Raw genomic sequence first — 27,546 nt, forward strand, 5'->3', positions numbered from 1 at the left:
GAGGGCAGGAATCTAACCATTCTTCTAGAGGTCACCTCACCTTTCTCACGAGGCTGCTCTTACTCACTGTAAAATTAGTTATTATTAACACTAATCAGACTTCACGACCCAACACAGCCACACAGTCAGCACCGAGCTGCTATTCCCTAAGCCCAGGGAAGTCTCCTTTTCTGTGAAAAACAGGCTCAGGGCCTGGGGATGATGCTCCCAGTCCTGGCACCTAAGGAACTGCAGTCACCTGTTCACCTGGCCTAAGGGCTTCAAACCGATGGCAAGGAAGGTGCCTTCCTCACATACCCCTCCCTAAAGGGGAAAAAAAAGAGCAGTGGGAAATACTCCTGCGGGTGGGGGCAGAGGACGCACGTGGCTGGCGCCTAGAAGGCAAAAACGGAGCCCTCCATGCAGGCTGTGCACCACCATCCACCCGGTCGGTGTGAGGCGTTCCCCGCTCGCTCTAGCCCCCATCCCGGCCCCAGAACTACCTGCTGCTGCCTAGGGGCCCTCAGGCCAAGTCTAAAGAAGTTCACTCCCCATCGCGCCAGTCCGGAGAGGCTGGAACGCGCGTTTCAACCTAAACTGCCCAGGCGCCGAACCATCGGAGCTGCTTGGGGCCCGGGGGCCAGAGGAGCTGCAGCCAAGTTCCAGGCTGGGCTGCCGGAGACCTCGCCAGTTATCCCGCACTCCGCAGGGCCCCGGATCCCGGGCGGGTGGCTGCGAGGAGCGTGCGCTCAGAAAGGCAAGCAGCCCGCTCTGGGGGCTGGAGGTGGAGGGAATTCTGCCTCTCGCCTCGAGCGATCGCCATGACTCTCGGCTTCCCGAAGACCTAGAAGCCGTGCTGCTCTCCCACCTGGGCTGCGGTGGCGGCTCTCCTGTCCTCCCTTTCCTTCCCACCTCCCGGGCTCCCGGCTTCCAGCCTGCAGCCCGCACAGCTCCGGGACAAGCGAGTGGGACACCCGCGACCCTTCCCTAGACCCACGCCCCAGGGAGGGCGTCCAGGAGCCACCCCACGGGGGAGCACGGTGGCTCGGGAGAGCTGAGGTGCCCTTTGCCCAGGCCAACAGGTATGGGAGGCGTTGTCCGCCGCCCGACCGCCCACTCCGGGGACAGGGACTCGCGAAAGCCGCGGGCTTTGGGCACCACGGAGAGGGGCGAGGACCGAGGCGGGAGGCGAAGGAGGGACTATGGGTGGGAGAGAGCGGGCGGGAGCACTCACCTCTCGCTGGGCCGGGGCCGGCCGCACGGGCCCACAGCCCCCAAGCCCGGGTTCCGAGGCTCCTCTGCGCGGCGCGGGGGGCTTCCTCAGAGGCCCGCAGGGAGGGGGCGACGCTGATGCGGGCGCCGGCGGGCAGCGCTTGGCCGCACGCTCACACCCCCAGCCAGCAGCCGCGTCCCCGCGCCGGCATCCTCGCTGCCGCCGGCTCCCACGGCGCCCCGGGCCGCTCCCCAAGCGCGCGCCGGGCCGGCGCGAGCCCCTCGTCGGCTCCGAGCGCGATCTGGGCGCGTGCTTCCCTGTCCTTGTCCTCGGCTCCCGTCTGGGGACGCTTGCCCCGCACCCCGGCACGGCGCGCTCTTCTACCCCTCTCGCTCCCGCTGGCCGTGCAGAGCCCCGGCGCGCGGGCTCAGCCCATGTGCGCGGCTGCCTCGCTGCGCCCCGGAGCCCAGTGGCCGAGGCCCCGCCGGAGTTGCGCGCCCTAGAAACTCCATGTAGCTCCGGCCTCCTCCCCAGCTCCTCCCGGGCGGGCCCCCCAGAGCCTGGAGGCCGCCCTCAGCGCCCGCCCCGCTCTGCCTTCGCCCGCGCCGGGAGCCGGGGTTCAGGGCTCGCCTCGGCCGCCCGCGCCCCGCTTCTCCGAGGGCTGGGGAGCCCCCGCCCCCACTCCGGCGCTTCGCCAATAGCTCCCTCGGTTTCCAGGCAGCGCAACCTGAGGAACGCCTCGGCGCGCGCGCACTCATACTAGCGCGCGCACACACAGGCACACGCGGGGGGCGAGCTGAAGCTTGGCCGACTGTCCTGCTTCCTTTCCTCCCCAAAGAAGCAGCCCACGTTAACTCCGGCAAACTGCTGTTCCTCGGTATTGGATAACTCACCCAGGCGACCCTCACCTTAACTACTTCATCCCCGGCGCCCTCACCCCTGGGCCACAATCACACCTGCGTTCGTGCCGGGGCGGCCAAAACCGGTGGAGGAGATGGAGAATTCGGCGTGCCACCACTACCGCTATCTAGCGAAGCCTGTCTTCGGCCACCGCCTGCCACCCTCTCATCCCGCTCCCCTGGGTCCTGAAAACACGTGGTTTGCTCCCACTTCTCCTTCCAAGGTCAAATAATAGATTTGATGAGGGGCAGAGGGCGCTTCGACACAGGTGTGAGCTACAAATCTCGATGACTATCTGCCAAGTCCATTCGCAGACAGACCCTTTTTCTCTTTTGCCCCAAGCCTACAGGGCAGCACACTAGCTTAGAGTCTCCAGTCACCTTTCCTGATCCCCACTTGTTTGCCTCTCGTGTGCCCAGAAGTTGACAGAATACACAGTGCAACAAAGGTTTGTGTTGTCAAGTAAAAATCAAAATCAAAATAGCGAGATGGAGCTCAGACTGCCCCTTAGACAAAGTCAAGGCCTGCCAGTTCCTTTCTGCTCCTCCCTGGGTGTGCCAAGGGCGAAGGAACAACCCAACTGGGTGGAGCAGGCTAGTGTTTCCTTACAGCACCCCCCTTTCCACGGTCCGCCATTTCTCGCCCACTCTAGTGGCAGAAAGACTGCTCACGAGCTCAGATGCCTCCAATTCCCCGAATCAAAGAAAAGATATAGCATAAAAATTCTTACACAGATCAAGAATGAAGCAGGCAATACTGTCACAAGCATCTCATCCAACATCTCAGCGATCACCTCTCTGCTGGCTGTTACAGCTGCCAAGGGAGTGTGGGCACTGACACTGCCAAGGGAGTGTGGCACAAATTAATCAGGTCCCCTCCTCATGGGCACCTCCTGGCTTGCAGCTGGGTGTGGTTCCTGAGTCCCTGTAGCACTCATCGTGGGTACCACACTTTTGTCATTTAGCATTTGCTCCCCTGTATTAGTACTATTTTTTCTTGTACCAGTCCTACCTCCAAATTATCTAATAACTTTCTTGAACCCCTGGCAGCTGAGTCTTATGTACATATTCAAAGATGTGCACTGAAGGTATTTCCAGGGTTTTCCATGAAGTGTCATGGGGAGATGAACTAATAGATTTGGGGGATCTCAGGATGATCTTTCCCTCTGATCTCTTAGTGTGGATGAAAGTTGCATCATCTAACAATCTGTTGCTTCTCTAAGCAATTGTTTGAAACTTTCTGGATGGTAACTGGGTCACCGAAGCCCCTTGGCAAGTCTATATACACATGATAGAATGCATGGGTCACCATTTAACCAGGGCTGGACACTTCTGGTGGAAGTTATCTGCCCTCACGTATGCCTGTATTAATTTGGGTAAGTTGTTTGTTCTCTCTAAATCTCAACTGACCTCATCTGTAAAATGGGAATGATTCTGGTATTTACCCCATAAGGTGGTTGTAAAGATTAAATATGGTAACATGAATAGCAGTTCCCTCAGCTAACTCAGTTCCAGGCATAAAATAAGCTTCAACAAATGTTGGCTGTTGTCATTATTAGTAAGTAATTGACACATCTCAAAGACATTACCTTGGGGGGGAAAATCAAGGCTACTAAGCCCAGGAGACCTCAAAAACTATAGAAGCCAGATGACAGACTTGGGTGAGCATGTCAAATGCAGTTTTCCCAGTTCTCACCCTCTATGACAATTTTGAGACAGGTTAAGGGAGTTGCAGTTTCAGAGGCCCTGATACCCTTGCTCTAACTTTTATTCATTTGTTCACAATATATTTATTAAGGTTCAAAATGTGTCAGCTCCTTCATATTAAAATGCCAAAGAAAATCTTGCACCAGTTGTCAGAATGGAAGCTCAAAACAGCATAGAACAAAATGGGTAGAAGCAACTTCCCTTTATAGTGCATTTGTAGCTGGATTTAGCCTAAGTACTCTCTTTAACCCAGAATAATTCAGCCCTCCAGGAAACAGCTCCGTAGGAGTGAGCATTAACTTTGTCTACCTGCCTCTAGCTATAGAGATCAGAGGTACACAAATCACACACCTGGACTATTGCTATTTTACCACCTGGTAATCATTTTTTGACATGGCCAACGTTACTCTTGCCTTTACCTCTTCCCTTCTCCTAGTCTTCCTTCTTCTGTTTTACCTCCAGCAAATATACCTATTTCCAGTGCCCAAAACAGCCAAGGGTAGAGAGTGATGAAGGGGTCTGTTGTATTCTGAATAGAAATAGTCATAAAAATAAAAATCATTTGAGCAAGTATATGCTAAAAGATAAAGTTTTCCATGCATTCCATCAAAATACAGAGTATAGAATGCACATTCCAAGGCACATTCTCAACTTTGTGGCAAGAGGTTTCAGAGTGGTTTGTTAGGCAGCAACAGGTAATGAGAACAAAATTTGGTATCTGAAAGCAGAATGCTGCTGTAACAAAAACTTAAAACACTGGCTATGGGGTTGGACAATGGGCGGAAGCTAGAAATGCCTTGAAAGACTGTTAGCAAAAGCTGCAAGGGCCTCAGGAAGATTCTTGGAAAAGATTTGAAGGATACCAAGGAAACTGTTCGTGGAAGCTGGAGAAAAGAGCACTTGAGTTCTGTACTCACAGGACAGTTAGCAAAACTGTGGCCTGTAATAATGCGACAAATGGAAAGAATACCTAATAAACTCATGAATCCGACTAGGGACATTTCTAAGTTGAATGCAGCAAGTGCCAAATGAGTTTTTCTAGATGCCTATGCTAAAAGACAAGCAGAGGAGAATTAAAGAAGAAACGTTTATTTTGTTTTGTTTGGCGGGGGTGGAATAGAATTTAGAGGAAATGGAAAGAACCAGGAAAGGACTTCCTGGGTCAGAAAGGATAACTCTCATTCTGGTATCTCCAGGCAAAAACTTCAAATCCAGGGCAATAAACTATAGTCTCTGGATAAAGACTAAGTTAAGGATGGGGCTGTAAGATCCTTTGTTAACACCTCACACATATTGATGGCATGCTTAAAAGAGTTTTTGAGTCTTGGCTATTGTGAATAGCGCTACAATAAACACAGCCACAAAGAAGAATGGAATCTTACCATTTGCTACGGTATGGTTGGACCTAGAGAACATTACGTTAAGTGAAATAAGTCAGACGGAGAAAGACAAATACCATATGATCTCACTTATATGTGTAATCTAAAGAATAGAGTAAATGAACAAACTAATCAGAAACAATCTCAGAGATACAGAGGAAAAACAGAGGTTGCTAGCTGGGAGGGTGGTGGGGATGAGGGAGAAGGTGAGGGGTTTAGAAAGCACAATCGGTAACCACAAGAGGGCCACGGGGGTACGAAAGTCGCTTTGGGGAATGTAATCAATAATGTAAAGATTTTGTAGGGAATCTGATGGGCACTTGTCTTATTAGAGAGACCCCTTTATGGATGGTGTAGATGCCTGATCACTGCACTGTACACCTGAAGTTGAAGCTGAATAACAATGAATGTCAACTACAATTTAATATATATATATAGTCACGGGATGTGGAGTACAGCGTAGGGAATACAGTCAATGGAAGTATAACAACTATATACGATGCCAGAGGGGTAGTAGATTGGGAGAGGGGTTACCACTTTGTGAGGGGGGTAAATGTCTAACTATTACGTTATTTTGTACACCTGAACCTGAAAGAATAAAAAGAGCTTCTAAGGATCTTAGAGATGTGGTCCCTCAACAGCCTCACTGGAGGCTGAAGATAAAAAAAGGCTCATGTTTATAGATTTATAAATATGGCTTTTGTCTAATGGGTCATTACAATTTGAATCACAAGAAGACTTCAATGTTTTTAAAGAAAGTATACTAGCTAGGGACTGAAGGGAGAAAGACAGTACAAAACAAAAGGAGGCCTCTGGATCCCCAATCCAAGAGGCAATAAACAGGCTGTAAACAGGCCATTTCTAACAGAAGAGGGAAAATGACTCAGAGAGTGGAACCAAGAGCCCAAAAGGTGAGCCCAGAGCAAAGAATCATTCCCCAAAAGCAGGATCGGGCCCTAATTAAGGAACTGATGACATGTCCCCAGATGGATTTCAGAATTGCTATTAATCAGTGACTGCTACCAGAAATACCTCCCTTATTGAATGGGGTGTCTATTGCCTCACTGGTATATGTTAGGTGTTTAGGGGAGAGGAGGAAGGAAATAACTTGTCTCTTTAGTTCACAGATCTTCAAATTGAGAACTTCACCCAAGGAGCCTCATCCACATGGACCTGCTTTAGATGAACAGATCCAGGGCCTCAAGCCAAGCCTGGTGTCACAGGGAGATGAGACTTTTTGAAGCTTTGGGATTTTTCTGGCTATTTTTCAGATTGGAAGAATGTACATAATTTTTGACTATGATGAATTAAATATGGCCCCAAATTCTCTCTCTTCAAGAGTTGGTATCTATATCTCTCTAACCTTAAACTTGGACAGGATCTGTTACTTCTTTAATAGAATAAAAAGGTTATTTTCTGCCAGTTTCCAGCCCTACGACCTCAGAAACTGGAAGCTTTCATTTCCTGTCCCTGAACACTGTTGGAGCCCTGAACCAACATTTAAGAAGTCCAATTACCCGGAGGCCACCATACTGTGAAGCAGCCCCAAACTACCAGTATGCAGAGGCTGTGTGAAGGGAAGGAGATGGGGGTAGGGGAGAAAGAGAGAGAGAAAGGAAGGAGGAGGGAGAAAGAGAGAGGTCTGACCAGTCCCCAGCTATTCTAGCACCTACTGTAAGAGTCATTCCAGCTGAAGTTCCATATATTGTAGCACCTCCACTGTGCCCTGTCTGAATTCCTGAGCCACAGACTAAAAGAAATAGTACTAAATTGTTACTTTAAGCCACTTCATTTTGGGATGATTTGTTATGCAGCAATAGATAACCGGAAAAATTTGTTAACTTGGAAAGATGTTCTAACTATGCTGTAAAGTGCAAAAATCAAATTGTAAAATAATGTGTACGATACCATTTTTAAAAAAGAAAGCTTGTATGTAGCATCAATACATATATAATCTATCTGCACAGAATATAATCAGAATGCTACCTGTTACCTGACTAACTCTGGAAAATCAGTATTAGGGGGACATCTAATTTTTAGATATACTTTATATGAATGTTCTACAACAAATATTTTGATATTGGTTTAATATTTTAAAACATGAGAAAAAATGCCCTGTATTTATTTTATGTCAAAGCAATAAATATATAGTGCATACCTACAAGAAAAATAACACATTGCCAAAAAAAAAAACAACCCTAAGGGTTCACTTTGTTACAGGATTATTAATAAAAAGAGATTATATTGGCATATATACTGATAATTCTTTTAATGTCCAGGATTAAGAAAAATTCAAGTTATTAACAAAGAAAGGACAAGTTATCAACAAAGGAATAAAATCAAGTTTGACTCCAGGAGTTGTATGTAACACTAGATCACAGAAGAAAAATGAACCAAAAAACTTAGATTGTAAAATGATCTCCTCCAGTACTTACACATTCAGTTAGGTAGCTATCACGTATGAAAGTAATAGAAAAATATCTTCCAAAGAAAAGGGTGAGAAAATAAATGGCTTTTTAACTTTTTCTGGAAAAAATACTCAAAGACTTGTCTTAGCCAATAATAAAATGGAATCAAGGTGACGTCATAGGAATGGCGGCAACGGGGCGCACTTTTTGAGTTCTCTTCCGGATCTTATCACAAACAGGACATCTATAACCCATCAAAGGACTCTCTGCTCATCATACAGAACAGCTAAGAGACTTGTGAAAGGATTACTTGAAGGTGGGAAAATTGGGCAAGCAGGGGAAGAGTGAAGGGAGCGGAGTGGAGACGCGGCTCGCATCTGTGGCAGTGGCAACATGGCCAGCATCCGCAGCTGCAGAGAAGCAGGGAATCCCAGGACAGAACAGAGAACACAAAAGCCAGGAGGTGGACTCTTTCCCTGCGTCCCACAGCTGATCTCTCCCGTCGAGGGGGCAGCATATGCAGCATTTGAGGCAATAACCTCAGCTGAGACCTCCAATTGGGCCCTAGGCCGGACAAAGGACACAAGCTCCATACCTGGGCCCCTCCCCCCACTCTTCCAATCCTACCCCCGCCCTTCCAGAGACTTAAACTGGCCCCTGAACTGAGGAGTAGTGTCAGATTACAGAGGAGCCTTAGTGCTCAGGCTCTGGGAAGACAGGCATGCAGCTCTGACCCAGGGAAGAGGCTGGGAAGAGTGTGATTTTTGCAGGGCTAGGAGAGAAGAGGCTCCTCCACCCCCAGCCATCACCTTTTCTGGCCTGTGGGAAGAGTGTGACACGGCTGGGATGGGAGAGAGAAGACCCCTCCATCCCTAGCCCTCACCCTTTCTGGCCTGCCTAGGGCAGGGCAATTACAACTGCGGAGGCACTCCCAGGGATCAGCAGTAAGTGGCAGATGCAGCTCTGGGCTTTCAGCAGCTCAGAAATCTCCCGCCTGCCACACACATACACACACACACACACACACACACACACACACACACACGGAAGAAGGGCCCTAAGACTCAGGAGAAATGGACACAGGGCTGGTGGTGCTACTCTCAGTGTGCATATCTGCAGGCAAGGGCAGAAACTGCACTGACTTTGTAGAAACTACCATCCAGACCCCTCAGCCCCACGCATCTAAATCTGCTGTCCCAACGTCACTCTGGGCACCAGGTGACTGGCTCTGCCCGCACCATACGCAGAGGACTCTTTGGTATAGCAGAGGACAACCTGGAGATTACTTGGTGGGCTTAAGCCAAGACTGGCGCTGCTTTTTGTTTTGTTTTGTGTTGTTTTGTCTTTATATCTTTCATATCTTTGCCTGTGTTGAGTGGGGGTTGTCGATTGTTTTCATGTGTGAATGTATTTGATTTTTTCTTTGTTGTTGTTGTTGTTGTTGTCCTTGGTGATTTGCTTTGTTCTGAAATTGCCCTACCAGGGCTCAGCTTAAGAGGCACAAGATTCAACATACCCAGGGGCCAACTCCAGACCAAACCAGAGTACTACCAGGTTTGACCTATAAGTGACACACCCAGACGGAATTCTCTACAGGCATAAGACCCCATAGAGGCCAAACCACATTTAAGTGCTCAGCCCTCACGCAGCAGAACACCCTGCGGTGAGCAGAGCCACGTCTCACAACTAGTCAGCCTAGGAGTTAACCCCACCTACTCACAAGCGAAAAGCAATTAAAGATCTTCTTGAACAGGACAATATACACAACACAAGAGTCACCTTTGGAGAGGAGAAGAATGGAGTGATGCAAGTCAAATATAAAGGACACATACTACATAAGATAATGCAGCAAGAATTAAGAACTCTAGGGGATCTACCTAATATGTCGAAGCAAACACAGACAGTCAGCCAGAATGGGGAAACAAAGAAACATGTCCCAAATAAAAGAAGAGAAGAAACCTCCTGAAATGGAACCAAATGAAACAGAGGTAACCAACGTATCAGACACAAGACTTCAGAACACTGATGATAAGAATGTTTAAGGAGCTTAGAGATGACATAAAGAAGGATGTAGAAATCATAATGAACAAACAGTTAAAACTAAAGAACACAATTACTGAAATAAAGAACTCATTTGAAGGAATTACCAGCAGGTTAGATGAAGCAGAGATCGAATCAGCGACTTAGAAGACAAGTTAGCAGAGATCACCAAAACAGAACAACAGAAAGAAAAAGGAATAAAAAACAATGAAGACAGTTTAAGAGACCTCTGGGATAACATCAAGTGCAACAACATGCGCATCATAGGAATACCAGAAGCTGAAGAGAGGAAGCAAGGGATTGAGAACATATTTGAAGTAATAATGTCCGAAAACTTCCCTAACCTGATGAAGGAAACCAACATACAAGCCCAGGAAGTGCAGAGAGTTCCAACCAGAATAAACACAAATGGGCCCACACCAAGACACATTATAGTTAAAATGGCAAAGGTTAAAGATAAAGAGAGACTCCTAAAAAGCAGCAAGAGAAAGACACAGGGTTGCATACAAAGGAACTCCCATAAGACTATCAAATGACTTTTCTACAGAAACATTGAAGGCCAGGAGGGAGTGGCAGGAGATACTCAAAGTGATGGAAAACAAAGGCCTACAACCTAGATTGCTTTATCTAGCAAGGCTATCATTGAAAGTTTATGGAGAGATAAAGAGCTTCCCAGAAAAGAATAAGCTAAAGGAATTTATTACCACCAAGCCAGCATTGCAAGAAATACTAAAAGGACTTCTGTAAATAGAAGAAAGATGAAAACAACCTAACTACAAATTTAAAAATGGCAATAACTATGTATCTATCAATAATCACTTTAAATGTAAACGGATTAAGTGCTCCAATCAAGAGACATAGGGTGGCTGACTGGATAAGAAAGCAAGACCCTTGTATATGCTGTATACAAGAGACTCACCTCAGATCAAAAGACACACACAGGCTGAAAGTGAAGGGTTGGAGTAAGATATATCAAGCAAATGGAAATGAGAAAAAAACTGGAGTTGCAATACTTATATCTGACAAAATAGACTTTAAAATGAAGAACCTATTAAAAGACAAAGATGGGCACTATATAATAATAAAGGGATCGATCCGACAAGAGGACATAACCTTAGTAAACATCTATGCACTCAACATAGGAACACCTAAATATATAAAACAGATATTGACTGAAATAAACACAGAGATCAACAGTAACACTATCATAGTAGGGGACTTCAACACATTTCTGACAACAAGGGACAGGTCTTCCAGATAGAAAATCAATATGGAAACAGCAGCCTTAAATGACACATTGGACCACTTGGATTTAATCGAAATTTTCAGAGCATTGCACCCAAAAGCTGCAGAATACACGTTCTTCTCAAGCGCATATGGAACATTTTCCAAGATAGACCATATGTTAGGTCACAAAACAAGTCTTGATAAATTTAAGAAAATTGAAATCATACCAATTGTCTTCTCTGACCACAGTGCTATGAAATTAGAAATGAACTACAGGAAAAAAACTGGAAGACACACCAATTCATGGAGGCTGAATAACATATTACTAAATAATGAATGGGTCAAGCAGGAGATCAAGGAAGAAATCAAAAGATATCTCGAGACAAACGAAAATGAAAACACGACGACCCAAAATCTATGGGATGCCGCGAAAGCAGTCCTAAGAGGGAAATTCATAGCATTGCAGGCCTACCTAAAGAAACAAGAAACATCACTAATCAACAGTTTATCTTCACACTTAAGGGATCTGGAAAAAGAACAGCAAAATAAGCCCAAAGGGAGCACAAGGAAGGAGATAATAAAGATCAGAGCAGAAATAAATGAAATAGAAACCCGAAAAACAATACAAAAGATCAATGAATCCAAGAGTTGGTTCTTAGAGAAGATTAACAAAATTGACAAACCTTTAGCCAGACTCATTAAAAAAAGAGAGGACCCAAATTAATAAAATCAGAAATGAAAGAGGAGAAATGACAATGGACACCACAGAAATACAAAAAATTTTAAGAAATTACTATGAGCAACTATATGCCAACAAATTTGACAATCTGGAAGAAATGGACAATTTTCTAGAGGCGTACAACCTTCCAAGGCTAACTCAAGAAGAAACAGAAAACCTGAATAGACTGATTACCACCACGGAAATTGAATCAGTAAACAACAATCTCCCAACAAACAAAAGCCCTGGACCAGGTGAATTTTACAAAACGTTCAAAAAAGTATTATCACCTATTCTCCTCTACCTCTTCCAAAAATTCCAGACGGAGGGAAGACTCCCAAACACTTTTTACGAAGCCACTATCACCCTGATCCCAAAATCAGACAAAGACACCACAAAAAAAGAAAACTACAGGCCGATATCTCTAATGAACATAGATGCAAAAATCCTCAACAAAATATTAGCGAACAGAATTCAGCAATACATTAAAAAGATCATACACCATGATCAAGTGGGATTCATCCCTGGTATGCAAGGGTGGTTCAACATCCGCAAATCAATTAATGTGATACACCACATTAACAAAATGAAAAATAAAAAGCACATGATCATATCAATAGATGCAGAAAAAGCATTTGATAAAATCCAACAGCCATTTATGATAAAAACCCTTAAGAAAGTGGGAATAGAGGGATCATATCTCAACATAATAAAGGCCATATATGACAAACCCACAGCTAACATCATAGTCAATGGGGAAAAGCTAAAACCATTCTCCCTAAGATCAGGAACAAGGCAAGGTTGCCCACTATCTCCGCTTCTATTCAACATAGTGCTGGAAGTTCTTGCCACAGCAATCAGACAAGAAAAAGAAATAAAAGGCATCCAGATTGGTAAGGAGGAAGTAAAGTTATCATTGTATGCAGATGATATGATACTATATATAGAGAACCCTAAAGACTCCACCAAGAAGCTGTTGGAGCTGAAGAGGCTGTCTTTCCTCCATTGTATGTTTTTAGCTTCTTTGTCAAAAATTATCTGTCCATGTTTATGTGGTTTTATTTCTGGGTTCTCAATTCTATTCCATTGGCCTATGAGTCTCTTTTTCTGCCAATACCATGCTGTTTCGATTATTGTAGCCCTGTAGTACAAGCTAAAGTCAGGGAGTGTGATACCTCCAGTATTGTTCTTTTTTCTTAAAATTGTTTTGGCTATTGGGGGTCTTTTGTGGTTCCAGACAAACCTGATGATTTTTTGTTCTATTTCTTTAAAAATGTGCCATTGGGATTTTGATGGCGATTGCATAAAATCTGTATATTGCTTTGGGTAATATGGCCATTTTGATTATGTTGATTCTTCCCATCCATGAGCACGGAAAGTCTTTCCATTTCTTTGTGTCTTCTTCAATTTCTTTCAAAAATGACTTATATTTTTCAGCATATAGATCCTTCACATCCTTGGTTAAGTTTATTCCTAGGTATTTTATTCTTTTTGCTGCAACTGCAAAAGGAATTGTTTGTTTGTATTTCTTTTTCTGAGATTTCATTGTTAGTATATAGGAATGCAATGGACTTTTGTATGTTGATTTTGCCGCCAACAACTTTACTGCATTTGTTGATTGTTTCTAATAGCTTTTTGATATATAGATAGCATCATGTCATCTGCAAAGAGTGATAATTTAACTTCTTCATTCCCAATGTGGATGCCTTTTATTTCTTTCTCTTGCCTGATTGCTCTGGCAAGGACTTCCAACACTATGTTGAAAAGCAGAGGTGATAGGGGACAGCCCTGTCATGTTCCTGAACGCAGAGCAAAGAGCTTCAGTTTCTCACCATTAATTATGAGATTAGCTGAGGGCTTCTCATATATGACCTTTATTATGTTAAGGTATTTTCCTTCTATACCTATTTTATTAAGTGTTTTAATCATAAATGGATGTTGTATCTTGCCAAAAGCTTTTTCTTCATCAATTGATATAATCATATGATTTTTGTCCTTTATTTTCTTTATGTGATGTATCACATTGATGGATTTCTGTATGTTGAATCATACTTGTGCCCCGGGGATGAACCCCACTGGGTCGTGATGAATCATCTTTTTAATGCATTGTTGTATTCGATTTGCTAGAATTTTGTTTAGGATTTTTGCATCTGCATTCATCAGAGATATTGGTCTGTGGTTTTCTTTTTTTGTGTTGTCCTTACCAGGTTTTGGTGTCAGGGTAATGTTGGCCTCATAAAATGAGTTAGGGAGTACTGTCTCTTCTTCAATTTTTTGGAAGAGTTTGAGCAGGATTGGTACTAGATCCTCTGTGAAGGTTTGGTAGAATTCACTAGTGAAGCCATCTTGTCCTGAACTTTTGCTTTTGGGAATGTTTTGGATGACTGATTCAATTTCGTTACTGGTGATCAGTCTGTTTAGATTTTCCAGTTCTTCATGGTTCAGCCTTGGAAGGCTATATGTTTCTAAGAACTTGTCCATTTCTTCTAGGTTATTGAATTTGGTGGCATATAGTCCTTCATAGATTCTTGGATGATCCTGTGTATTTCTGTAATATCCGTGATAACTTCCCCTTTTTCATTTCTGATTTTGTTAATTAGTGTCTTCTCTCTTTTTATCTTAATGAGTCTAGCCAACGGTTTGTCAATTTTGTTAATCTTTTCAAAGAACCAGCTCTTTGTCACATTAATTTTTTCTATTGTCTTTTTGTTCTCTATTTCATTTAGCTCTGCTCTGATTTTTGTTCTTTCCTTTCTTCTGTTGACCTTGGATTTCGTTTGTTCTTCTCTTTCTAGTTCTTTAAGTAGTAACAAAAGTTTATTTATTTGGGATTTTTCTTGTTTCCTGAGATAGGACTGTAATGATATAAATTTCCCTCTTAAAACTGCTTTTGCTGCATCCCCAAAATTTTGGTAGGATGTATTTTCATTGTCATTTCTTTCTATGCATCTTTTGATCTCTCCTCTAATTTCTTCTTTGACCCAGTCGTTCTTTAAAAGTATGTTGTTTAATCTCCATGTGTTTGTGCTTTCCCTGCTTTCTTTTTGCAGTTGGTATCCAATGTCAAAGCCTTGTGATCAAAGAATATGCTTGGTATGATTTCAATCTTCTTAAATTTGCTTAGGCTGATTTTATGTCCCAATATATGGTCTACTCTTGAGAATGTTCCTTGTACACTAGAAAAGAATGTATAGTCTGATGTTTAGGGTGAAGTGCTCTATATATGTCAATTATGTCCATTTCATCTACTGTGTCATTTAGGGCTGCTATTTCATTATTTATTTTCTGTTTGGATGATCTATCCATAGCTGTCAGTGATGTATTTAGGTCCCCTAGTATGATTGTGTTTTGGTCAATTTCTCCCTTTAGTTCTGTTAGTAGTTGCTTGGTATATTTCATGATTGGGGGCATAAATATTGATGACTGTTATGTCTTCTTGTTGTATAGTCCCCTTTACCATTATGAAATGTCCATCTTTTGTCTTGTTGTATTTTTCACCCTGAAGTCTGTTTCATCTGATATCATTATGGCTACACCTGATTTACTCTGGATACCATTTTCTTGGAGTGTCAATTTCCACCCTTTCACTTTGAGTCTATGCTTGTCCTTGTAGGTGAGATGTGTCTCTTGGACACAGCATATGGTTGGGTTTAGTTTTCTGATCCTATCTGCTACTCTGTGCCTTTTTATTGATGAGTTCAGTTCATTTACATTTAAGGTGATTATTGATATGTGAAGATTTCCTATCATTCTATCTTTAGTTTTCTGGTAAGGCTGTGTCTCCATTGTTGTTGTGTATTATTTTTTGTTGTTGTGTATTATTTCTATGTGGTGGTATTCTATGATGTTTATCTGTTTCTTCTTTTATTACAGTATATTTCATTTCTGGATTTTTCTTGAGTGGTTACCCTTAAGTTTAAGTAAAAGAATGTTTGATATTTAGAGTATTCCATTTTCTTTAGCACGCTTACTTTCTCCATTCCCATATCCGGTTCAGGCCTTTACTCTCCTCCTTTTTATGTTTTGGTTGCCACAAATTGTCCCTGTTTATGGTGGTCGAAGAGCCTCCCTTAGTATTTCTTATAGTGCAGTTCGTGTATTAGAAAATTCTCTCAGCTTCTGTATGTCTGGAAAGGTCTTTATTCCTCCTTCATATCTAAAGGATATCTTTGCTGGATACATTATTATTGGCTCATAATTTCTCTCTTTCAATAGTTTGAATATTTGGTTCCACTCCCTCCTGGCTTTTAGAGTTTCTGCTGAGAAATCTGATGATAATCTAATGGGCTTTCCTTTGTAGGTTACCGTCTTCTGTTCCCTGGCTGCCTTGAGGATTCTTTCTTTGTCTTGAATTTAAACAGCTTCAATACAATGTGCCTTGGAGAAGGCCTGTTGGGATTGAGGTACTTAGGTGTTCTATTTGCTTCTTGGATGCAAGGATCCAGTTCTGTCCACAAGTTTGGGAAGTTCTCATCAACAATTTGTTTAAATATATTCTCTGTTCCTTTCTCTCTTTCTTTTCCTTCTGGTTTGCCCATTATTCTTACATTGCTCTTTCAGATGGAGTCAGAAAGATCTTGTAGAGTTCTTTCATTTCTTTTAAGTCTCAAGTCTCTTTCTTCTTCCATCCGTGTCATTTCCAGGTTTGTATCTTCGATGTCACTGATTCTTTCCTCCATCTGGTCAACTCTACTACTTAACTGGTTATTTCATTCTTAATTTCTTCTATTGAGTTCTTATTCTCCAGAAATTCTATTTGGTTCTTTTTTAAATTTTCAATCTCTTCCGTAAAATGCTCATATTGTTCTTTGATTGTGTTTCTGAGTTCATTAAACTGCCTTTCTGTGTTTTCTTGAATCTCGTTGAGTTTTTTCAGAACAGCAATCTTGAATTCTCTGTTGTTTAAGTCACATATTTCCATATCTTTAAGTTCCTTTTCTGGAGACTTTTCACTTTCTTTCTGAGCTATCTTGTTGCCTTGGTTATTCTTGGCAATTACTGATTGATTATTTCTCTTCCTAGACATCTATAGGAGTGGGTTCTGCAATAGGTTGATAGGAAGAGGTCTTTCTTTTGTTTTCCAGTACTTGTTGGTAGAATGTTTTATTTTCTCTCCGACTGCAGCTTTTTATTTCTCTCACAAGGTAGTGCTATGTTTTCTCTGCACTATTCCAATTTGTCACACAATGGGGGAATTCCCTGGGAGATGGGCTTCTCCTCTGTTAATAGTTCGCTTGGGTCACAGGGTGCAGTGCCCATATGGGTATGCGGAGAGCTTTTGAAGTTCCAAAGCACTTCCTGCACCAGATTCAGAGCCTGTATTTTTCAGCAGTTCTGTTTACTCCTGCAGGGATCCGCCCAGATCGGTGGGGCCAGGGGCTGGGTGAGTTGTGAGAGGTGGCCCAGAGCAATGGCGGCGACCACCACCACAGCCGTTCCTGCTTCCACAGCTCCCTCCCCTCTGCCAGAACTAGTTGGGCTGCGAATCTGTGTCTGCGGTCCACATTTCTCAGAACAACAAATATTCTGTTGTTCTGATCTGACACTGCTACTGTTCCACTTCTAGCATCAGGCAGATGGGGAGGGGTGAACTCTGGGATGGTAGGGAGGGGGCGGCTAGTCTCAGTGCCTCAGGATTGATTCCATTTTCTGCTCAGCGGTAAGGGCTTAAATCACTGTTTTCAGCCTTCTTCCCTCAGTCTTTTCTCCGAGGTTTCTACCGTGAGCTTGGGTTCAGCTGTGTTATATGCTGCCCCCTCAGCCCTGTGGGCCATAAGCGGAGCCCTAGCAGTCCGAGTTCTTCCCTCTCCCGCATCTCCGGTAGTTCCGGGATGCAGTGAGCTCGGAGCACTGAGGTAGGTCTGCGTCCTGCACCTGTCCGCGTGGCTCCGTCTCCGCACTTCTCCCTTCCCTCCTCACCCAGTCGCATGATTCGCACACCTTTAGGTGAATTAAGTAGTGGGCCTCTTCATCTTGCCTGTATGTTGTGCCGGGAGTCCTTTGTGGAGTTATTGTTGTTCGATTAGTTGTAAATTCCAGGGGAGCTCTACAGAGGCTCACCTCACGCCGCCATTTTGATCCAAATTGGAAAAAGCTCTTTATCATCAGATTTTTCAGCAGGAACTCTACAAACCAGGAGGGTGTGGTACCAAATATTGAAACTATTGAAAGACAGAAATTATGAGCAAAGAATAATATACCCAGGAAAGATATCCTTTAGATATGAAGGAGGAATAAAGACCTTTCCAGACATACAAAAGCTGAGGGAATTTTCTAGTACATGACCTGCACTACACGAAATACTAAAGGAGGCTGTTCGACCACCATCAAAAGGGACAATTTGTGGCAACCAAAACATAAAAAGGGGGAGAGTAAAGACCTGAACCTGAATATGGGAATGGAGAAAGTAAAAGTGCTGAAGAAAATGGAATACTCTAAATATCAAACTTTGTTTTACATAAACTTAATGGTAACCACTCAAAAAATATCCAGAACTGAAATATATAATCTAATAAAAAAAGAAACATAGGGAAACATCATAGAACACCACCACACAGAAATAATACACAAAAACAAAAAGGCAAAGAAACCATGGAGACACAATCTTACCAGAAAACTAAAGATGGAATGATAAGAAATCCTCACATGTCAATAATCACGCTAAATGTAAATGGACTGAACTCACCAATAAAAAGCCACACAGTAGCAGATTGGATCAAAAAACTAAACCCAACCATATGCTGTGTCCAAGAGACACATCTGAGCTACAAGGACAAGCATAGACTCAAAGTGAAAGGGTGGAAATTGACACTCCAAGAAAATGGTATCCAGAGTAAATCAGGTGTAGCCATAATGATATCAGATGAAACAGACTTCAGGGTGAAAAAGATAACAACAGACAAAGATGAACATTTTGTAATGATAAAGGGGACTATATAACAAGAAGACATAACAGTCATCAATATTTATTCCCCCAATCAGGGAGCACCGAAATATACCAAGCAACTACTAACAGAACTAAAGGGAGAAATTGACCAAAACACAATTATACTGGGGACCGAAATTCATCATTGACAGCTATGGATATATCATCCAAATAGAAAATAAATAACGAAATAGCAGCCATAAATGACACATTAGATGAAATGGACGTAATTGACATTTATAGAGCACTTCATCCTAAAATATCAGACTACACATTTTTTTCTAGTGTACATGGAACATTCTCAAGGATAGACCATATACTGGGACATAAAACCAACCTCAGCAAATTTAAGAAGATTGAAATCATACCAAGCATATTCTCTGATCACAAGGCTTTGAAATTGGATATAAACTGCAAAAAGAAAGCAAGAAAATAAACAAATACATGGAGATTAAACAACATACATTTAAAGAACGACTGGGTCAAAGAAGAAATTAGAGGAGAGATCAAAAGATGCATAGAAAGAAATGACAATGAAAATACATCCTACCAAATTTTGGGGATGCAGCAAAAGCAGTTTTAAGAGGGAAATTTATATCATTTCAGGCCTATCTCAAGAAACAAGAAAAATCCCAAATAAAGAACCTCACGTTACACCTTAAAGTAATAGGAAAAGAAGAACAAATGAAACGTAAGGTGAGCAGAAGAAAGGAAATAATAAAAATCAGAGCAGAACTAAATGAAATAGAGAACAAAGACAATAGAAAAAATTAATGTGACAAAGAGCTGCTTCTTTGAAAAGATTAACAAAATTGACAAACCTTTGGCTAGGCTCACTAAGATAAAAAGAGAGAAGACACTACTAAGCAAAATCAGAAATGACAAAAGGGAAGTTATCACGGATGCCACAGAAATAAAAGGGATCATCCAAGAATACTATGAAGGACTATATGCCACCAAATTCAATAATCTAGAAGAAATGGACAAGTTCTTAGAAACATATAGCCTTCCTAGGCTGACCCATGAAGAACTGGAAAATCTAAACAGACTGATCACCAGTACGGAAATTTAATCTGTTATCCAAAACCTTCCCAAAAGCAAAAGTTCGGGACAAGATGGCTTCACTAGTGAATTCTACCAAACCTTCACAGAGGATCTAGTACCAATCCTGCTCAAACTCTTCCAAAAAATTGAAGAAGAGACACTACTCCCTAACTCATTTTATGAGGCCAACATTACCCTGACACCAAAACCTGGTAAGGACAACACAAAAAAGAAAACTACAGACTAATATCTCTGATGAATACAGATGCAAAAATCCTAAACAAAATTCTAGCAAATCGAATACAACAATGCATTAAAAAGATGATTCATCACAACCAAGTGGGGTTCATCCCCGGGGCACAAGGATGGTTCAACATACACAAATCCATCACTGTGATACATCACATAAAGAAAATAAAGGACAAAAATCATATGATTATATCAATTGATGCAGAAAAAGCATTTGGCAAGATACAACATCCATTTATGATTAAAACACTTAATAAAATAGGTATAGAAGGAAAATACCTTAACATAATAAAGGCCATATATGAGAAGCCCTCAGCCAATCTTGTAATTAATGGTGAAAAACTGAAGCCCTTTGCTCTGCGTTCAGGAACATGACAGGGCTGTCCCCTATCACCTCTGCATTTCAACACAGTGTTGGAAGTCCTTGCCAGAGCAATCAGGCAAGAGAAAGAAATAAAAGGCATCCACATTGGGAATGAGGTAGTTAAATTATCACTCTTTGCAGATGACATAATGCTATGTGTAGAACACTCTAAAGACTCCACCAAAACGCTATTAGAAACAATCAACGAATACAGTAATGTGGCCGGCTACAAAATCAACGTACAAAAGTCCATTTGATTCCTATATATTAAGAATGAAATCTCAGGAAAAAAAAAATTCCTTTTGCAATTGCAGCAAAAAGAATAAAATACCTAGGAATAAACTTAACCAAGGATGAGAAAGACCTATATGCTGAAATCTACAAGACATTTTTAAAAGAAATTGAGGAAGACACAGAGAAATGGAAAGACATTCCGTGCTCATGAATTGGAAGAATCAACATAGTTAAAATGCCCATATTACCCAAAGGAATATACAGATTTAATGCAATCCCCATCAAAATCCCAATGGCATTTTTTAAAGAAATAGAACAAAAAAATCATCAGATTTGTTTGGAACCACAAAAGTCCCCGAATAGCCAAAGCAATCTTAAGAAAAAAGAACAATGCTAGAGGTATCACACTCCCTGACTTTAGCTTGTACTACAGTGCAACAATAATGAAAACAGCATGGTATTGGCAGTATAACAGTCACGTAGACCAATGGAATAGAGTTGAGAACCCAGAAATAAACCCCCATAAATATGGACAGGTAATTTTTGACAAAGAAGCCAAAAACATACAATGGAGAAAAGACAGCCTCTTCAATAAATGGTGCTGGCAGAATTGGAAAGCCACATGCAAAAGAATGAAACTGACTGCTACCTGTCACCATGTACCAAAATTAATTCAAAGTGGATCAAAGACTTAAGCATAAGACCTGACACAATAAACTGCATAGAAGAAAAAATAGGTACTAAATTTATGGACCTTGGGTTCAAAGAGCATTTTATGAATTTGACTCTAAAGGCAAGGGAAGTAAAAGCTAAAATAAATGAATGGGACTATATCAAATTTAAATGCTTCTGCACAGCAAAAGAAACCATTGACAAAATAAAGAGGGAACCATCTGAATGGGAGAAGATTTTTGCAAACAGTGCCTCCGATAAGGGGCTAATATCCGAAATATACAAGGAACTCATGCAACTGAACAACAAAAAAACAAGCAACCCAATTGAAAAATGGGCAGAGAACCTGAAGAGACATTTTTCCCAAGAGGACATACAAAAGGCAAATAGACATATGAAAAAATGCTCAACATCACTAATCATCAGAGAAATGCAAATAAAAACTACAAAGAGATATTACCTCACCCCAGTTAGAATGGCTATCATCAACAAGACAAATAGAAACAAATGTTGGAGAGGCTGTGGAGAAAAAGGAACCCTCATACACTGTTGTTGGGAATGCAGACTGGTGCAGCCGCTACGGAAGGCAGTGTGGAGGTTCCTCAAAAAATTACGAATAGACTTACCATATGACCCAGTAATCCCTCTCCTGGGTATCTACCCAAAAAAAATCTGAAAACATTCATGCATAAAGACACGTGTGCTCCAATGTCCATTGCAGCTTTATTTACAGTGGCCAAGAAATGGAAAGAACCAAAATGTCCTTCAATAAATGAATGGATAAAGAAGTTGTGGTATATATACACAATGGAATACTATTCTGAGGTAAGGAAAAATGAAATAGGACCGTTCGTGACAACATGGATGGATCTTGAGAATATAATGCTAAGCGAAATAAGTCAGACAGAAAAAGCAGAGAACCATATGATTTCACTGATATGTGGTATATGAACCAAAAACAACAAAAGAAGAAGACAAACAAGTGAGAAACAAAAACTCATAGACACAGACAATAGTTTAGTGGTTACTAAAGGGTAAATGGGTAGGGGGTGGTAGATGAGGGTAAAGGGGATTAAATATATGGTGATGGAAGGAGAACTGACTCTGGGTGGTGGACACACAAGGGATTTATTGATGATGTAATACAGAATTGTACACCTGAATTCTATGTAACTTTACTAACAATTGAACAATTGTTACCCCAATAAACTTTAATTAAAAGAAAATAAAAGAAAAGAATGCTGGAACAACTATATGAATATCAGATAAAAATATTGCCAAAGATAAATAGTTAATTCATAATGATAAAGGGTCAATTCATTAAGAAAATATAATAATCCTAATGTACCTAAAGAAAGCTTTAAAATACATGAAACACATACATGAAGAAAATAACAATTTCATAAACATAGTGGGAGACTTTAACACAATGGTTTCAGAATGGACAAAACATTTAAAGTTATAGAACACTTGTGGAACACTAGCAAATAACTTGACTAAATAAAATTTACAGAGTACTGCATAAATAATTGTAAGATATATAATCTTTTCAAGTATATGTGGAATGTTTATAAAAGATAGCCTATGTGTTGGGTCATAGATAGATTCTTAATACATTTAACAGCACTAAGATCATACGGAAAACATTCTCTGACCTCAATGGAAGTAAATTAGAAATCAATCACAATAAGATACCTGGAAAATTATCAAATGTTTTATAAGTAAAACGCAATTTTACATAATGTATGAGTCAAAGGATAAAGCACAAAGCAAATATTAAAATATTTTGAACCAAATGAAATGAAAACACAATGTGTTAAAATTTGTGGGATGCAGCTACAACAGTGTGTAGAGGGAAAATTGTAGCTTAACATGCTTATTTTTTTTAAATGAAAAATTTTAAACCAATATTCTAAGATTCCACTTCGTAAAGGTAGAAAAAGAAGAGCAAATTAAACCTAAAGAAAATAGTAGGAAGTAAATAATAAAGAGAAAAAATCAGAGTGACATCATAGGAATGGCGGCAGCAGGGCGCACTTTCTGAGTTCTCCTCCGGATCTTATTGCAAACGAGACCTATAACCCATCAAAGAACTTTTCGCTCATCACACAGAATAGCGGGGAGATTCGTGAATTACTTGAAGCTAAGAAGTACTTGAAGGTGCGCTAATTGGGCGAGCAGGGGAAGGAAAAAGAGGAGTGGAGTGAAAACGCCCGGCCGGCAGCAGCGGGAGAGCCCAGCCCCCAACGGAGCCTCAGCTGGCGGGGGCGAAACCGAAAACCGCGGTGGAGCCCCGCTGTGCCGCACGGGATCCCAGGGCGGAGCGGAGATCGCGGGGACCAGGAGGTGGGCTCTTTCCCTGCGTCCACGGCTGATTTCTCCCGCCAGGAGGGAGGCCAGAGGGCCCTAGAGCAAATAGGAGCACAGTCTCCATACCTGGGCACCTCCCCCGCCCGGCTCTTCCAATCCTACTCCGCCCTTCCAGAGACTTAAACCAGCCCCTGAACTGAGGAGTGGTGTCAGATTACAGAGGAGCCGTAGTGCTCAGGCTCTGGGAAGCCTGACGGACAGCCCTGACCCAGGGAGACTGGGAAGTGTGTGTGATTTTGCTTGTGCTAGGAGAGAAGAGACTCCTCCACCCCCAGCCACCACCTTTTCTGGCCTGCGGGAAGAGGGCAATGCGCGGCTGGGCTGGGAGAGTGAAGACCCCTCCATCCCCAGCCCCCACCCTTCCTGGCTTGCCTAGGGCAGGGTGGGTGCAACTGCAGAGACACACCCGGAGAACAGCAGTGAGGCAGGCGCAGCTCTGGGCTTTCAGCAGATCAGAAATCTCCCGCCCGCACTCACACACACACACACACTGAAGAAGTGCCTTAAGTCTCAAGAGTACTGGACACGGATCTGGTGGTGCCACTCTCAGTGTGCATATGTGCAGGCAAGGGCAGAAACTGCACTGACATTGTAAAAACTATCATCCAGACCCCTCAGGCCCACGCATTTAAGTCTGCAGTCCCAAAGTCACTCTGGGCACCAGGTGACCGGCTCTGCCTGCGCAATAAGCAGGGGGCTCTTTGGTACAGCAGAGGACAACCTGGACATTGCTTGGTGGGCTTAGGCCGAGACTGTCGCTGCTTTTTGTATTGCTTTGTTTTGTTTTGTTTTGCTTTGTCTTTATATCTTTCATATCTTTGCCTGTGTCGAGTGGGGGTTATCAGGTGTTTTTGCATGTGAATGTATTTGATTTTTTTTCTTTGTTGTTGTTGTTGCTGTTGTGCTTGGTGATTTGCTTTGTTCTGAAACTGCCGTGCCGGGGCCCAGCTTGTGAGGCACGGTCAGCAGATCAGAAATCTCTCGCCCGCACCCATACACACACACTCTGAAGAAGTGCCCTAGGACTCAGGAGTTCTGGACAAGGGGCTGGTGGTGCTATTCTCAGTGTGCATAAGTGCAGACAAGGGCAGAAACCGCACTGACTTTTTAAAAACTATCATTCAGACCCCTCAGGCCCACGCATTTAAGTCTGCAGTCCCAAAGTCTCTCTGGGCACCAGGGGACCGGCTCTGCCTCTGCAATAACCAGGGGGTTCTTTGGTACAGCAGAGGACAACCTGGACATTGCTTGGTGGGCTCAGGCCGAGACGGTCGCTGCTTTTTGTTTTGCTTTGCTTTGTTTTGTTTTGCTTTGTCTTTATATCTTTGATATCTTTGCCTGTGTCGAGCGGGGTTATCGGCTGTTTTTTTGCATGTGAATGTACTTGATTTTTTCTTCCCTGTTGTCGTTGCTGTTGTGCTTGGTGATTTGATTTGTTCTGAAACTGCCCTGCCGGGGCCCAGCTTGAGAGGCACGGGACTCAGCATATCCAGGGGCCAACTCCAGACCAAATCGGAGCGCAGCCGGGTTGACCTGCAGGTCACACACCCAGAGGGGGTTCTCTGCAGGCACTGGAGCCCATAGAGGCCAAACCACATTAGGGTGGTCAACCCTCACGCAGAGGAGCGCCCTGCGGGGGGCAGAGCCAAGTCTCACAACGGGTCAGCCCAGGAGCTAACCCCACCTACTCAGAAGCAAAAAGCAATTAAAGATCTTCTTGAATGGGACAGTGTACACAACACAAGAGTCACCTTTGGAGCACACGCAGAGGAGGACGACGTGGCGCGAGTCAAATATAAAGGACACATACTACATAAGATAACCTAGCAAGAACTAAGAACTCTAGGGGATCTACCTAATATATCAAAATAAAACACAGTCAGCCAGAATGGGGAAACAAAGATACACATCCCAAATAAAAGAACAGAAGAAGCCTCCACAACTGGAACCAAATGAAGCAGACGTAACCAACCTCTCAGAGACAGAGTTCAGAACACTGGTGATAAGAATGTTTAAGGAGCTTAGAGAAGACATAAAGAAGGATGTAGAAATCATAACGAAAAACCAGTTAGAACTAAAGAACACAATTACCGAAATTAAGAACTCACTTGAAGGAATTACCAGCAGGTTAGATGAAGCAGAGGATCGAATCAGTAACTTAGAAGACAAGGTAGCAGAGATCACCCAAACGGAACAACAGAAAGAAAAAAGAATAAAAAACAAAGAGAATGGCCTGAGAGACCTCTGGGATAACATCAAGCGCAACAACATGCGCATCATAGGAATACCAGAAGGTGAAGAGAGTAAGCAAGGGATTGAGAACATATTTGAAGTAATAATGTCTGAAAACTTCCCCAACCTGATGAAGGAAACCAACATACAAGTCCAGGAAGTGCAGAGAGTTCCAACCAGGATTAACCCAAACAGGTCCACACCAAGACACATTATACTTAAAATGGCAAAGCTTAAAGACAAAGAGAGAATCCTAAAAGCAGCAAGAGAAAGAAGGAGGATTACATACAAGGGAACTCCCATAAGACTATCAAATGATTTTTCTACAGAAACATTGAAGGCCAGGAGGGAGTGGCAGAAGATACTCAAAGTGATGGAAAACAAAGGCCTACAACCTAGATTGCTTTATCCAGCAAGGCTATCATTTAAAGTTGATGGAGAGATAAAGAGATTCCCAGAAAAAAATAAGCTAAAGGAATTTATTACCACCAAGCCAGCATTGCAAGAAATACTAAAAGCACTTCTGTAAATAAAAAAAGATGAAAACAACCTAACTACAAATTTAAAAATGGCAATAACTATGCACCTATCAATGATCACTTTAAATGTAAATGGATTAAATGCTCCAATCAAGAGACATAGGGTGGCTGAGTGGATAAGAAAGCAAGACCCTTGTATATACTGTATACAAGAGACTCACCTCAGAACAAAAGACACACACAGGCTGAAAGTGAAGGGTTGGAGTAAGATATTTCATGCAAATGGAAACGAGAAAAAAGCTGGAGTTGCAATACTTATATCTGACAAAATAGACTTTAAAATGAAGAACATACTAAAAGATAAAGAAAGGCACTATATAATAATAAAGGGATCGATCCGACAAGAGGACATAACCCTAGTAAACATCTATGCACCCAACATAGGAGCACCTAAATATATAAAACAGGTACTGACTGACATAAAGACAGAGATCAACAGTAACACTATTATAGTAGGGACTTCAACACACCTCTGACACCAAGGGACAGGTCTTCAGACAGAAAATCAATATGGAGACAACAGCCTTAAATGATACATTGGACCACTTGGATTTAATTGTATTTTCAGAACATTTCACCCCAATGCTGCAAATACACGTTTTTCTCAAGCGCACATGGAACATTTTCCAAGATAGATCATATGTTAGGCCACAAACAAGTCTTGATAAATTTAAGAAAATTGAAATCATACCAATTGTCTTCTCTGATCACAATGCTATGAAATTAGAAATGAACTACAGGAAAAAAAACTGGAAGACACACCAATTCATGGAGACTGAATAACTTATTACTAAATAATGAATGAGTCAAGCAGGAGATCAAGGAAGAAATCAAAAGATATCTCGAGACAAACGAAAATGAAAACACGACGACCCAAAATCTAACGGGATGCCGCGAAAGCAGTCCTAAGAGGGAAATTCATAGCTTTGCAGGCCTACCTAAAGAAACAAGAAACATCACTAATCAACAGTTCATCTTCACATTTAAGGGATTTGGAAAAAAGAACAGCAAAATAAGCCCAAGGGAACACAAGGAAGGAGATAATAAAGATCAGAGCAGAAATAAATGAAATAGAAACCAGAAAAACAATACAAAAGATCAATGAATCCAAGAGTTGGTTCTTAGAGAAGATAAACAAAATCGACAAAACTTTAGCCAGACTCATTAAAAAAAAGAGAGAGGACCCAAATTAATAAAATCAGAAATGAAAGAGGAGAAGTGACAACGGACACTGCAGAAATACAAGAGTTTTAAGAAGTTACTATGAGCAACTATATGCCAACAAAATTTGACATTTGGAAGAAATGGACAATTTTCTAGAGGCGTACACCTTCCCAAGGCTAACTC

General features: G+C 42.2%; 1 protein-coding gene across 5 annotated transcripts in view; it reads right to left on the minus strand.

The window, feature by feature from the left end:
• CALN1 (calneuron 1) overlaps positions 1 to 27,546 on the minus strand; it is a 656,133-nt gene that overhangs the window by 515,519 nt on the left and 113,068 nt on the right. The window contains exon 1 of one of the 5 annotated variants that reach the window (XM_033110568.1): positions 2,101 to 2,116. The exons of 3 other annotated variants lie outside the window; for them this stretch is intronic. The gene's annotated coding sequence lies outside the window, so the exon portion shown is untranslated. Of the gene's footprint in view, positions 1 to 1,213; positions 1,879 to 2,100; positions 2,117 to 27,546 lie in introns of those variants that run through there. One more of the 5 variants, XM_033110565.1, reaches the window with a different exon arrangement.

The sequence above is a fragment of the Rhinolophus ferrumequinum genome, chromosome 7 (genome assembly GCF_004115265.2).
Source record: "Rhinolophus ferrumequinum isolate MPI-CBG mRhiFer1 chromosome 7, mRhiFer1_v1.p, whole genome shotgun sequence".
In the NCBI taxonomy this organism is placed as follows: domain Eukaryota; kingdom Metazoa; phylum Chordata; class Mammalia; order Chiroptera; family Rhinolophidae; genus Rhinolophus; species Rhinolophus ferrumequinum.